The 13,335-nt window shown below is 36.5% G+C and overlaps 1 protein-coding gene and 1 long non-coding RNA gene across 4 annotated transcripts in view; both read left to right on the forward strand.

The window, feature by feature from the left end:
• Positions 1-4,125: 4,125 nt before the first annotated feature.
• On the forward strand, positions 4,126-4,450 carry LOC143210569 (uncharacterized). Its single transcript, XR_013009286.1, has 2 exons — positions 4,126-4,318; positions 4,383-4,450. It is a non-coding gene; the product is annotated as an uncharacterized LOC143210569 (long non-coding RNA).
• A 975-nt stretch (positions 4,451-5,425) lies between these two features.
• The window catches only part of LOC143210125 (uncharacterized), a 957,580-nt gene continuing 949,670 nt past the window's right edge, over positions 5,426-13,335 (forward strand). For 2 of the 3 annotated variants that reach the window (XR_013009198.1, XM_076426766.1), the window contains exon 1: positions 5,426-8,661. The gene's annotated coding sequence lies outside the window, so the exon portion shown is untranslated. The remainder of the gene's footprint in view (positions 8,662-13,335) is intronic. The other variant, XM_076426793.1, reaches the window with a different exon arrangement.

A 13,335-nucleotide genomic window follows, 5' to 3' on the forward strand; every position in this document is an offset into this window, starting at 1 on the left:
TTTATCTTGAGAAACCCCCTTGTGAAGTTTGCATGGTCGACGTTTTTACCGAACCAGAAAGCAAAATATCTTCGCCCGACATGCGTTGACGCCAGTGGTGCTCTTCCACTAGCGCGGTCGTTCGTCGGGATACGGCGCGGCGCGCTGCGGTCAAACGGCGCGTGGCTATAAGCGCGCAATTATGTCAGCTTACTTAAATGTAATATTTTATTAAATGTGTTATACTATTGTTATTTATTATTTATTAGTATATTTATTCTGTATAAATTATTTTATGTATTTTTTAATGTTAGTCTCTCGTTTATAGTATATTTAATACAAAAAATACCTTTTGTAACAAAAAAATAATTTATTCACACACTACACTATTACACTATTTACAATGCTAATATATATGTGTACACTATTCAGATATAATACACTACTAAAATACATATATTATATACACAACAACTAAAATACTATAAATAACTATAAATGTTTTTTATGAAGTTTTATACGTAGCAATGCAGATTTGAAATGCTTGACACGACTGATTTCAACAAACACAAAGCCGAAACTGAACTCTGGCATCAGTTTTCTTAAGAACCAACACGATATTTTGAAATAAATGACGGTCTACGGACAACGGAATACATACAATGTAAGGAAAGTCTGCAATGCGGTGACTGAAAAATTTTATTTTCAGTAATTGTCGTCTTATCTATGTATTGTAATTATAGTGCCAATGAACACTCGAGATTCTTCCGAGTAAAATAAGTCCAAACACAATATAAACGGGACTATTTTTATTGACTTAAATACATAATTAAAATAGTTTGCTCCATATTAAATCGATATAGTGTATTATATCTGAATAGTGTACACATATATATTAGCATTGTAAATAGTGTAATAGTGTAGTGTGTGAATAAATTATTTTTTTGTTACAAAAGGTATTTTTTGTATTAAATATACTATAAACGAGAGACTAACATTAAAAAATACATAAAATAATTTATACAGAATAAATATACTAATAAATAATAAATAACAATAGTATAACACATTTAATAAAATATTACATTTAAGTAAGCTGACATAATTGCGCGCTTATAGCCACGCGCCGTTTCACCGCAGCGCGCCTCGCCGTATCCCGACGAACGACCGCGCTAATGGAAGAGCACCACTGGCGTCAACGCATGTCGGGCGAAGATATTTTGCTTTCTGGTTCGGTAAAAACGTCGACCATGCAAACTTCACAAGGGGGTTTCTCAAGATAAAAGTCTGCTCTTTCGCGTGGTATAGTTCAATTTTTCGCTGGACCCTTATTTTTTGAGATAAATTCGAAAATATCCGCAAAAATTGGTGCAAAAGTGGTGCATCTCCGTCTTTAATCAATGTTTAAACATGTTTAAACAATCATAATGTATTAATATTGGATATCACTGTATTCGGGAAAGTCTACAGAATCTTTTGCTGCAAACAACAATTCAATATCTTTTATAATAACATCGCAATATTTGTTTAAAGTTGAAAAATATGTCTTTTTTTAAAACTCCATTTTCTCAAAAACTGGACGTATAGGAAAAAAATTAAAACCAGATTCGGAATCAGCGCAAAAAACTCTATAAGAAGGACCCAACAGTATATTGAAATCAAATTTGGTGTTGGACAGTGTTATTAGAAGAGATAAACTTCTGTTAAAGATATCTTTTAGGTAAAAATCAAACTACTTTTTTTTAATGAACCATTATATTAGCTATATATTTGCTAAATAAACAAAAACATTTTATTGTGAAAAAGATATACTGTTACTGTTATATGTACTATACAGGGAGTTTCACGCAATTGTTTCAAGCCATAACTCCGTTATTAATGCATTTACAAAGAAATATCATAAAAGAAAGATAAATGGTGTTTTTAGGTCCAACTGTCCATGTGCAATTAACAATTGCATCATTTCTTTAAATAGAAATGCATATTTTTTGTTACACTAATCGATTCGTCTGTTCATTCTACGTAAAAAATTATTACGGTACCCTTTTTTTAGCAAAAACATTATTAGTTCTCGAGATATTTTCAAAACCTGTCTCTGTTGAAGAAGATGCTCATTAGTTTTCGTACTCAACTTACGACGAACTATTTAATCTTACAGTTCAATCACATTGCGTAAGACGTAAGAGCTACGATTATTCGTAGCGTACAACAACTTTATCACACATATTAAGAACGTTAATTAATTAATGTTCTTATAATATAAATGTATGTCGTTTAAGTGACACACACGAATCCAAAGTAAATTAAAAGTAAACATTCTACTTCCAATATTAGATAAAGATTTATTTTATATTTGAAACCAATATTTCATTCGTAATATGAAAAGTGTGTGTGTCACGTCTGCTGACGTGTTGCCATAGGTTATAAGCATAGTTAATAAGAGTAGGATATTGTAACCGTAATTATTAAGAATATTCATTAGTTATAAGTAGTCATACTTCGCTCCGTTCATCAGATCCGATTCTCACCTCATACCATACACCCATTCTTATCTTAACCCTTGTATAATAATCATATCTTAATGTATTCCCCGTAGCAGTATCACGTAGCATTCACCGTAATCATTAATCGCGCGCTTCTCATAACATCCGTAGCGTTATGTCTAACGAGACATCGCGTAGAAGATAAGACACCTATGTATTCGACCTCACGATCCTAAAAAGAGTTCAGTTAGTTGAGTTCAATTCGGACAGCCAGTCTGTCACGTTCGTTCAAGACTCCAGTGAGGCTCGTCGCCTCTTGGATGTCCCGGTCCGGACTCCGACGAGTCCTCGCTCTCATCCGCCTTTAGAGCGGTCCTGCTATATCGCGCGCTTCTAATTCATTGTAATTTCCATTTCACACGTCATAAATATATTCCCAGTTATTAATTTAATAAGTGAGTCTCGCTTAGTTCTTGTCCCTACATCCTCGCGCTTGCAATACTCTCCTATTCCATTCGCGTTCGTCGCCATCAATTACGAAAGCTCGTGCGCGTCAACGAACGCGAGACGGAGGACAACAGCGGGGTATCTCCCGTCAACCGAGGATCACCGACGACGTGATCTTCCCAGGACGAGTGAGGATCATCGTCCTCCCTACGACGATACAGCCTGATTCGACTGCAGCCGTCAACGAGCAACGAAAACAGTTCGCATAAACGAAGCCTGCCTGTATTCACCGATCGCCATACTCAACTGTCCGATAAGTCGCTAAATATTTCCCTGCGAAGATTCGCGCCGTCTCAGTTATCTCTGCTCTCGTCCGCCGCTTTGGGCGAATCTACTGTAAGCGTTAAGTAGAATACGCATGTTCGCGAAAGTCGTGGTTCCCAGTCAGACGTCGGACGTAACGTGCCGCGTGGACAAAAGGTTGTATCGCATTTGAGCGTCCAGTAAGGGGAATGGGTCGCGGAACGATAATTTCGCGAATGTCAGACTCCGGGACGTAACATGTGTATGTCTTCGAGCATATTCTGGAACAAATATTTGTTCATAAAGAATGTAAAATATTTCCTGCATATTTAGAAAAAAATATTCTATTTCTAATAATAAATAAAGATTCATTTTATATTTAGAAAAGAATATTTTTTTCTCGTAACACGAAATAGATATTTCCTGCTTATTCAAAAAAGAAATTTGTTACGTAATGTAAAATAAATCCGAACAAAAACATGCTGTAAACAGGAGCCAAGTTCTAATGGCCGTAAAAAGTTGTGAGATCAAACAAAATACGGCCAAGTTCGGTAGCTTAGAAATACCTCTGGCAATACTGAAAAAAGCGTTTGTAAAAATTAGTTAAAAAGAACGCTATTTAATTTTTAAAGAGTCACATGGAGGGCTAAATTATTCAAACTTGACCGTTACTTTTTAAACCAATGGCCCTAAAACGTGTTAGGTAGGTAATCAATTTTGGTCAATTATGAAACTGATCGTATGTATGCAGAGTTGGGTAAAAATTTAATCAACGATTAACGACTAAATTTCTGCTTCAATCGTTAATCGCAATTAACAATTAATCTCCTCGTTTAGTCGTTAAAAAATTGTGGTTAACGATTAAATACTTATTAATCGTTAAAAAATTGCGGTTAACGATTAAATACTTATAAGAAGTACTTCTTAAACATTCGAATTCTACCGCGCTAGTCGAGTAGGTAAAGTAGAGCACGGATAAAATATAACTAAACAGAGTTGAGAGTAATTAGCACGTTTTGAGAAATATAAAAGTGGATCGAATTTGTAATCTGTGAGGGACAGGATTGTAATCAATAAACATTGAATGTTGTTTCTCATTTTTTCAGGTTGGTAAACTATCTTATAAATATTGTAAATAGCTGTATAATATAATAAATCTCATTTTTTCAGAGAAACGTTTCAGTTTGTTGTTGTATTAATCTTGCCCCAGATTAATAATAATTAAATCACATATTATATACTTATTAATCGTTAAAATTGCGGTTAACGATTAAATACTTATTAATCGTTAATTGCGGTTAACGATTAAATTTCTATTTTAGTCGTTAATTGCGATTAACGATTAGTAATCGTCAATCGGATAATTGATTAATGATTAGCTGCTGAAATTTCGCAATGAAATACGAAATAGAACTGTATGAATACTAAAAAAAAATGTAAACTGAGTTTAGGTGTATTGTCATTTGGTCTATAATACAAACTCTGTTTACATGCTTTTATGTTTGAAGTTATTATTCCTGGAAAGCTACGACCATGTTTTTGTTGAAATATATTATTATTTCTGTCAATTCTCCATCCGCTCTCTCCGCCCTCTCCCCCCCTCCCCCTCTCCTTATTACAATTTATGGATAAACCGTGAGGCGATTAACTTCAACAATTGATTGAATCATCCGATTTTTCGACGATTCCTTTTTCTGATCAACGATTGACGATTAAATCAGTCGATTGAATCAATCGCCGATTTTTCGATGATTTCTTCATTTAATCAACGTTTGACGATTAACTTCATCAATCGATTGAATCAATCGTCGATTTTTCGACAATTTCTTTTTTTAATCGTACACCTTAATCAATCATGATTAAAATTTTAATCGATTAATGCCCAACTCTGTATGTATCTATACTGGATCGGGATATTCTTCAGCAAGAAGTAAGATCTCTCAGAATTCGAGGAAACTTGCGGCGCTGGTAGTTGCTAAAGGGATGAGGATTCGCGGCTATGCGAGGCAGAGCAAAGCGAGGATTCATCGAGGAAAAGTTTCATAACTTACGCGTCGACAGGTGGCTCCATGCGGTGAGATCTTTCGATACTCCTGGCGTGTCTACCACTACCAGCGAGCAGCCACTGCCACCACCACGACCACCTACGTCGTTCCGTCAGCACCAACCCTGGCTGGCCTACGGTTAGCAGCCCCTCGCTCGACTCGCGAGTCGAGGCCGCCTACCGAGCGGCAACCCCCCGACGCTCAGTGGTACCGCTTCCTTCGTAGCAAGCGTTACGCGCCGCGTATCTTTGCACTGCGTCCACGGTTCTCCATGGATTGTCAACCCTCCGGAAAGTGTCGTCGAGTTAGTACCATCTTCTGCTTTCGACTCCAATCTATTGGTGTCGCGCTGTGTTGAACGGATGCTCCGTTCAAATCTCCTGTGCCCACGCTCTCGTCATTCTAACATCTAACCAACTCGTGATACAGTGTTGTTTTCGATCCGGTTACCTGCGTTTCGCCCGTGTTCGGTACCTTCGCTGATCATCGGTACCCCGTGTCCCGTGCTACTCGGTTTCCGGTCAACCGGTATATATACTCGTACCAATTGATTCAACTGTATATCCGCATGAAACCACCTTCGGTTTTGTCCAATGATTCAGCTGGATTTTATTTGCTGATAACCTGCCAAACCACTCACTCGCAGTACTCTCTCTCTCTCTTCTCTCTCTCTCTCTCTCTCTCTCTCTCTCTCTCTCTCTCTCTCTCTCTCTCTCTCTCTCTCTCTCTCTCTGTCTCGCACTCTTCCGTGTCTATTAGCCTCGCACGAATATAACGCGCTGACAGGGCCAATTAATTTGCATCGTCCCCGTGGAAGCGGGCTTTTTGACTCCTTTTCGTCCGATCATACTTTCATTACTCTATTGTTTACCATTTCTTCTTCTCAGTTATGATCGAAATGGTAACCAGTCAAATGCCTCGCCTTTTCTATTTCCACAGAAAGACATGTTCAGTCCAAAAGCGTTAGAAAAATACTCGATTTTACCGTTTTCTAGCAAACTTGCAAAAATGTGTGTTCAACATCGGTTCACGGTATACGAACTCGATAGAAATAATAGGAGACATCGTCATTATTTTTAAGAAGACAATAATTTACCATTAGTTACAGCATTAACTGATTCAACCTTTTATTGTTATTATTGTGTATAAGGAAGCTCCGGACGTGTCTATTTTATGCATTTATAATAAAAATGAATACGTCGAACACAACAGTGAAAAGACATTAGAAGAATTTAAAGATACTGTTAAAATTAAAAGAAAAAATATATTTTTATTAACTTTCTGTTCTTTTGCAATTGAAGATGTTCAGAATCATTCATTTGTATTTATTAATTTTTTAATACATATTTTTGAATGTACTTTTTTTCGACACGTTGATCCTGCTGTTGTTTCTATTACAGTTGATTTAATTAATTCGCCAGAAAATGTGCAATCGAATGACAATCGTGATGCTCAGGGTCAAAATAGACCCGGCCGTCGGAGGGTTAAACGTCTCTCTAATATTATTTATTTAATTTATACTTGGTTCATACCAACCATTAATTTGGAAATTTTTGTTTTAAAGTCTTTCTGATATTCGGCAGTGGTCGGACGTTCGCATTACGCGTTTGTGTATCACGCTCGCATGCGGGACGCGGGGTGCACAATACTGCGACGCACGTATTGTTAAAATTTTGTATGGGTGCGCGAGTGAAGGAAAACATTTCCTTTCAGTTTGCAGTGTTCCGTGCGGAAAGCGTTTCGCTTGATAACAACCGTTAATTATAAATTGTTTGTATTTTTCTTTTTTAAATGCGCAACAGACTTCAGAATCGCGGAAGAAGACAAAACTTTCAATTGTTGAAATGACTGGTTCTAATATTTTTAATAAAAATATATCCATGCGGAATTATTTAACAAACTTATTTCTTTTGACATATATTTTAAAAATTTGGATGACAGATTCTTGTTATTTTTATAACGTTTATTAAGTAAATGTTGAGATTGTAAAACTATATCCATAACGACTTGTTTAACATATTTATTTCTTTTAAAGATTTGGTTAAACACATTTTTCTTATCTTTGAAAGTAAATTAATGTCAAATAGGCACTATTAGAGCTACTGCTTTCTTATACCCATATAGCACACGACGTCTTAAAAACGACCATTTTACGTCTATTTCAAGTCTGAAAGCCTAACGTCCTAAGAAGACGTCTTTAAGACCAGAAACAGTGTGATTTTTATATACCCATAATCTAGCACTACTAGCATTGGTATCATTTGTTCGAGTTAGTGCTTTTGCTTAAATTTCAACTTCCCTTTCAATTTTAACTCTTCAACTTCGATTTAAACTTCAATTTTTCAATTTCAACTTCTATTTTTAGCAGTACTAGCATTGGTATTATTTGTTCGAGTTAGTGTATTTGCTTCAATTTCAACTTCACTTTCAATGTCAACTTCAATTTCAACCTCAATTTCAACTCTTCAACTTTGATTTCAACTTCAATTTTTCCATTTCAACTTCAATTTTTCAATTTCAACTTCAATTTTGATTATTTTTATATTATTTTAATTGCAATTGTTATTTTTATTACACTTTGTGTGTCAATTCCACATGCGTTCTTCTGATAAAGCTAGGTTTTACTTTAAACTCGGTTCTGTCGAAATCTATTTTCACTCTTCCCTTCTTTTAATTTGAATAACATTTATGGACCTTTAAGACTTCTTAGGGATGTCTTAAAGACCTCTCGGATGTCCTACGAACGCCTCCTGAACGTCTTTTAGACGTCAAACAAACGTCTTCAAGACGTCTTTAATACATACCGTTTTCTAACACAATACGTTCAGGAGACGTTCGTAGGACATTCGGGACATCTTTAAGACGTCTGAATGTCCATTTGCAGACGCCTTTAAACGTCTCTAAGACGTCTTTGTGCTATCTGTGTATACTAGCGAATTTATAATTAATTTTTGATAACAAATACTGTTTATGCCGTCAGAGAACAAACAGTTTATATACCGATAATATTATTCCGAATGAAAAAGTAAATGTTGGTCAGCCATTTCGTATTCGTGATTTATTGTTTCTGACTGCCGCGCGAGATGTAACAGTTCGAATCAATCGAGTGCCGCGACACTAGGCGTTTACATTTTCCCTTGACTTTAGCAGTCATTGTAATTTTAAAAGACGAATGACCTTCTATTATCGTCTACACTAAGGACTGGTAACATCATACCAGTGAGTGGTCGCACGGAACAGTTGCCAGTAAATAGAACAGTCGTCTGGAAAAGCATTCTGTATGGAACCGATGCGATGCTTGTGAACTGACTTTCATTTCCCGGGATCCTCGTCCTCGTTCCGATCTTGGCAAGCAGCTTTCAAGAGGAAAAAGGTGTATCTCCGTGGACTCCGATTCGCCGACGGTAAGTTTTTTCGTCGAGCTCTTGTTCGTTTGCCTCTATTTTTCCCTTCGTGAATATTTCACGTTGGAATCGAACCGCTTTGACGTGCAGTCGAATATCCACGAATTACGCGATCAATAGCACGTTTTTATTCGGCTTGTTAATCCGTGTAGTATTTCGCTAAGCGGTTTTCTAACCTATTTAGTCATTTCCCGACTTAAATGAACCCGGATTGGCAAGTCAAATAGACGTATACAGAGCTGCAATTAATTCTTTTCGATTAAGTTTTCTACCCGGATGTTCCACAGGGTTAAATCAATTTACAAAACATTTACGATAATAATTCCTAGAATTTTATCTTAATAAAAATGTACAGAGAGTGTAAAAAGTATTCGTACGCCCTTTAAAATACAATAACTTTTTTTATAATTGTACCAAACGTACTGATTTTTTATAATCAATTAGAAGCATTGGTTTACGAAATATTAAGCAAAAAAGATTTTCCAAATAATTATAATTTAGAAGATTACATGCAAACATAAAAAAGGCATTTTTTAAAACTTTTTTATTCGGGCCCTTAAAGAAAATTTAAAATACATGTTTTGTAGATCCATACCCAGATAGCACTGAGACGTCCAAAGACGTTCTGAGACGTATTTTAGACGACTGCCGCAAGATATACAGTGGTCGAAATTTCTATAAAGTCATCTTTCTTTTCATAGATATTTTAAAAATATCACCATTTTTGTTGATTTATCGTATCTGGTCTTGTGCTTTGTAGACATTCGGATAGAGGGACTGCGTACTCTAGACCGCTATGTTTACTATTTACGTTTTTTTTAATTTTTTTCTGTGGGGTGCAGAACACACAAGTGCGAAGTTTCTATAAAGTCACTTAGTGTTTCTCTGTATTCTGAGCAGAGAACTACGGAAAACTGCGAATATTCTAAAAGTATTAGATTTAGAACTTACAGAAATTCTGTTTGTTATAATTTGAATCACGTGTATGAGAATGCCGAGAGGAAAAGTACTAACAAGTGAAGAAAAAGCATCAATCGATGCTTATAAAGATATGGGCTGCTCTAATCGCGCAATTGCTAAGAAAACTAATCGGTCATATACTGTGATTAATAATTATATCAATTTACGTGAAAATTACGGAAAAAATCATCTTAAAGGTAGTAATAAAAAATAGTCAAAGAGACAACATTCAATATTAAGGAGGTCTGCAGCTAAGGAAAGGAAAAATGCAGCAGAATTTCGAACTGAATTGGAGATCCCAGTAACAACAAGACGTATGCAACAACTTTTAAATTCTTCTGGACAAAAATACAACGTAAACCAGGCCTTAAAGAAGTACATAAACCGGCCCGTATTGATTTCGCACGGGCACAAAACACAGTGACTTTATAGAAATTTCGGCCACTGTACATACGTCTAACAATAAGAGACGTCTCTAAAATCGCTTTCACGTCGCTCTCACGTCGCTGATACGTCGCTTTCACGTCTTTGTTACAAAACGGTACGTCTAATAGACGTATTTTAGACGTCTTTTTCAGACGTCGTCTGTTTAAGCCGTCGAAAAGGCGCCCAAAAACGCCAAAGAGACGCCAGAAGGATGCAACAACGACGTCTAAAATCTTTAAATTTAAGAAAAAGTTATAAAAAAAATTATATTTACAGGGTGTTTCGTCTAAAACAGGACACCTAAATATTTCCAAGTTATTGTGATGCAAAAAATATTTGTTACGCCACCAAGCTTCCTTTCGGTGGCGCTCCTCGTGGTTCCGATGCACGAGGCCTGCGCACTGCTTGCGACAAGCGAAACGCGTCCTTCCTACATAGTAACGACGGATGCTGGTGGGGGACAGTGGGCGCTACGGTAGGGACAGTTTTGCCTCAATTTAGGCAAAATTGCCCACGCCTGATCTATATTATAATATTTCATATTTTATAACAGATACTTAATATTTACGCCGCGCCGCGCCGCTGCCGTAAGGAAAATCACGAGCCGTAGTGGCACAGCGGTCCACGAATTCGAAACACGAATTCGGAGAGTACACTCCGGGACAAAAGGATAGCACAATTTAAAATTAACGTAATATTTATTTATTTAACATTACAACCAAGGTTTTATTTTTACACATTCTTGCAAAATATCGCTATAAACAGACACAAATGAAATTGAATTGAATTTCGCCAGTGTATACAATTTTATTTAAAAAAGAAAGAATTTTTAAGGAAATATGGTGTGACAGAATGATAGCACATTTAACTTAAAATTATGTATAACAGTAAATCAATGAATGACAATTAATTAATGCTTAATATTTTGTGGCTCCTCCTTTACATTTAACAACAGCCACCATTCTCTTTGGCAAAGATTTATAGAGTTTTTTTAATGGTTTTTTGCTCTAATTGCTCCCACTCATCTTGAATACATTTTTTTAATTCGGTAATATTTCCAAATTGTCTGCCATTTCTATATACAGCTCGGGCAAGATTTCCCCAACAATTTTCAATAATGTTGAGGTCGGGTGATCTTGCTGGCCAATCTAAAACGCGATTATCCTGCTGAAAAGTATACTTCTCTCCAGCAATTCTGGTCGCATACGTGTTTATTTGTACCTTAATCATTTCCAAATACATTTTGCTATTCATTTTTCCTGTTATAAATTTGATTTCCATTTTACCATAGTACCCGATACCGCACCAAATCATCACACTACCACCTCCCATTTGCCGACGACTCAAAAACTGTTCCTCTTTTCGCATATCGTGAAAATAGTAACTCGGACCATCAGGTCCATCTAAATTAAACCTCTTTTCATCCGTAAATATTATTCTTCGCCATTTATTTCGCATATGAATATTCTTTTCCGCAAAGTATAACCGATTGTTCTTATGTTGTACAGTTAACCAAGGCTTTTTCTTTAATTTTCTTCATTGTATGTATTTGCATTTTTGTGAAACACGTCTCACATTCCTTATATTAGTGTCTGCACCAACACATCGTGCAATTTGCCTTGCAGTCATCTTAGAATTGGATGCTGCTCTTAGTATTGCACGACGTTTCCGGGCACTTAGACTTTGCGGACGTCCAGAACTCTTGTTTTTACTATAGTTTTCCGGATTTTTCAAGAAATTCATTATTACTTTTCGACTTGTATTCATAATTTTTGATATTTTTGTCACTGAATATTGTTCTTCTTCCAATTTTATTATAGTATTAATTTCACACGCGTTCAATCTCTTTCCGCGACTCATTTTTGATAATATTTTGCCTTTTTTAAACAAATATACAACAGGAGATAATATCACGGACCTTATTAACTATGTTCTGAGGTTGATCTTCGCAATTCGCGAGCTTTACTGTAACTGGAAAGCGTAGATTTACTACACGTGCTATCATTTTGTCCCACTTGCGAACCACAATATTTACGTTTTCATTTCTAGAATTCTGTTGAAGTAAATATTGTCGATGATATTCACACACACACACACACACACACACACACACACACACACACACACACACACACACACACACGCACAGAGTACATTATACAGGGTGTCCCAAATTCCTTCAACAGCCGGAAATAGGAGGTTCCAGAGATCATTTAAAGCAGGCATGCACAGCTCTTTGCTCTCAGAGCAGCTCCCGTGCTCCCAAGTTGCTCCCCGTATGCTCTCAGAGCAGATCGGACGTATGGAAGGGGAACCCACTAAGCGTGACTTGTAAACAGAGCACGAGAGAAGACGAGTGGGAGGGGCGTGGGGAAGTGGAGAGCGCGCCGGAGTGGTCAGACTACAACAACGTAGACGCCGCCCCCACTCTCATACGCTCTTCTTCTCGTCTTCTCTCGTGCTCCGTTTACAATTGGTGGGTTCCCCTTCCATACGTCCGAGCGAGGTCACTGCTCCGACCCTGCTCAGGAGCAGGGTCGATTGCTCCTGCTCCCAAATCGTCCACCTGTGCATGCCTGATTTAAAGCAACATTTTCCTTTGCAAAAATGTTATCCGCGGCTTTGTTTAACAGTTAATAACGAAAAACACGGACCAATCAGAGCGCGACTTAGACGCGAGTTGGCACAGTCGGACAATAGACAGTTGGCGCGCCGCACAGTGTCACGAAATACCTGTTTTTTTGGACAAAATTCAATAACTTTTGTTCTGTTTATGATAGAGACATGAAACAAAGTGGGTTTTTTCATTTATATTGAAAGCAATCTGAACATGATATTATTATAAATATAGTAATTTATTTAAACATATTGTAAAACATTTACAATTTTTAATTATCATTATTAATATATAAGCTATCAGAATTCGTAAATACCCTCATTTTACTGCGGGAAAATGTACACACTTTAACTCTCTAGGAGAAAATGTGAAACGTGTTTTTAGAATATACAGGGTGAGTCACCAAACGTTACCACCTCAAATATCTTTGTTGTTTCTAAAGATACGTAAAATATGGTAAGGACAAAGTTGAATGGTACAATGGTGCTGACACGATGCAAAAAAAAAATTTTGTTTTTATGTAATTTTTTCTAGAGATATGAAGGTGACCTTCATTTTTTTAAATGGAATGAGGTATTTTTTAATACATCAATCGATGCAGCTGGACATTCGTTATAATAAAGTACTAACCTATGTATGTCGAAAAGTTATTAGTTCAGGAAATATTTCAA

This window comes from Lasioglossum baleicum, chromosome 1, assembly GCF_051020765.1.
Source record: "Lasioglossum baleicum chromosome 1, iyLasBale1, whole genome shotgun sequence".
Lineage (NCBI taxonomy): Eukaryota > Metazoa > Arthropoda > Insecta > Hymenoptera > Halictidae > Lasioglossum > Lasioglossum baleicum.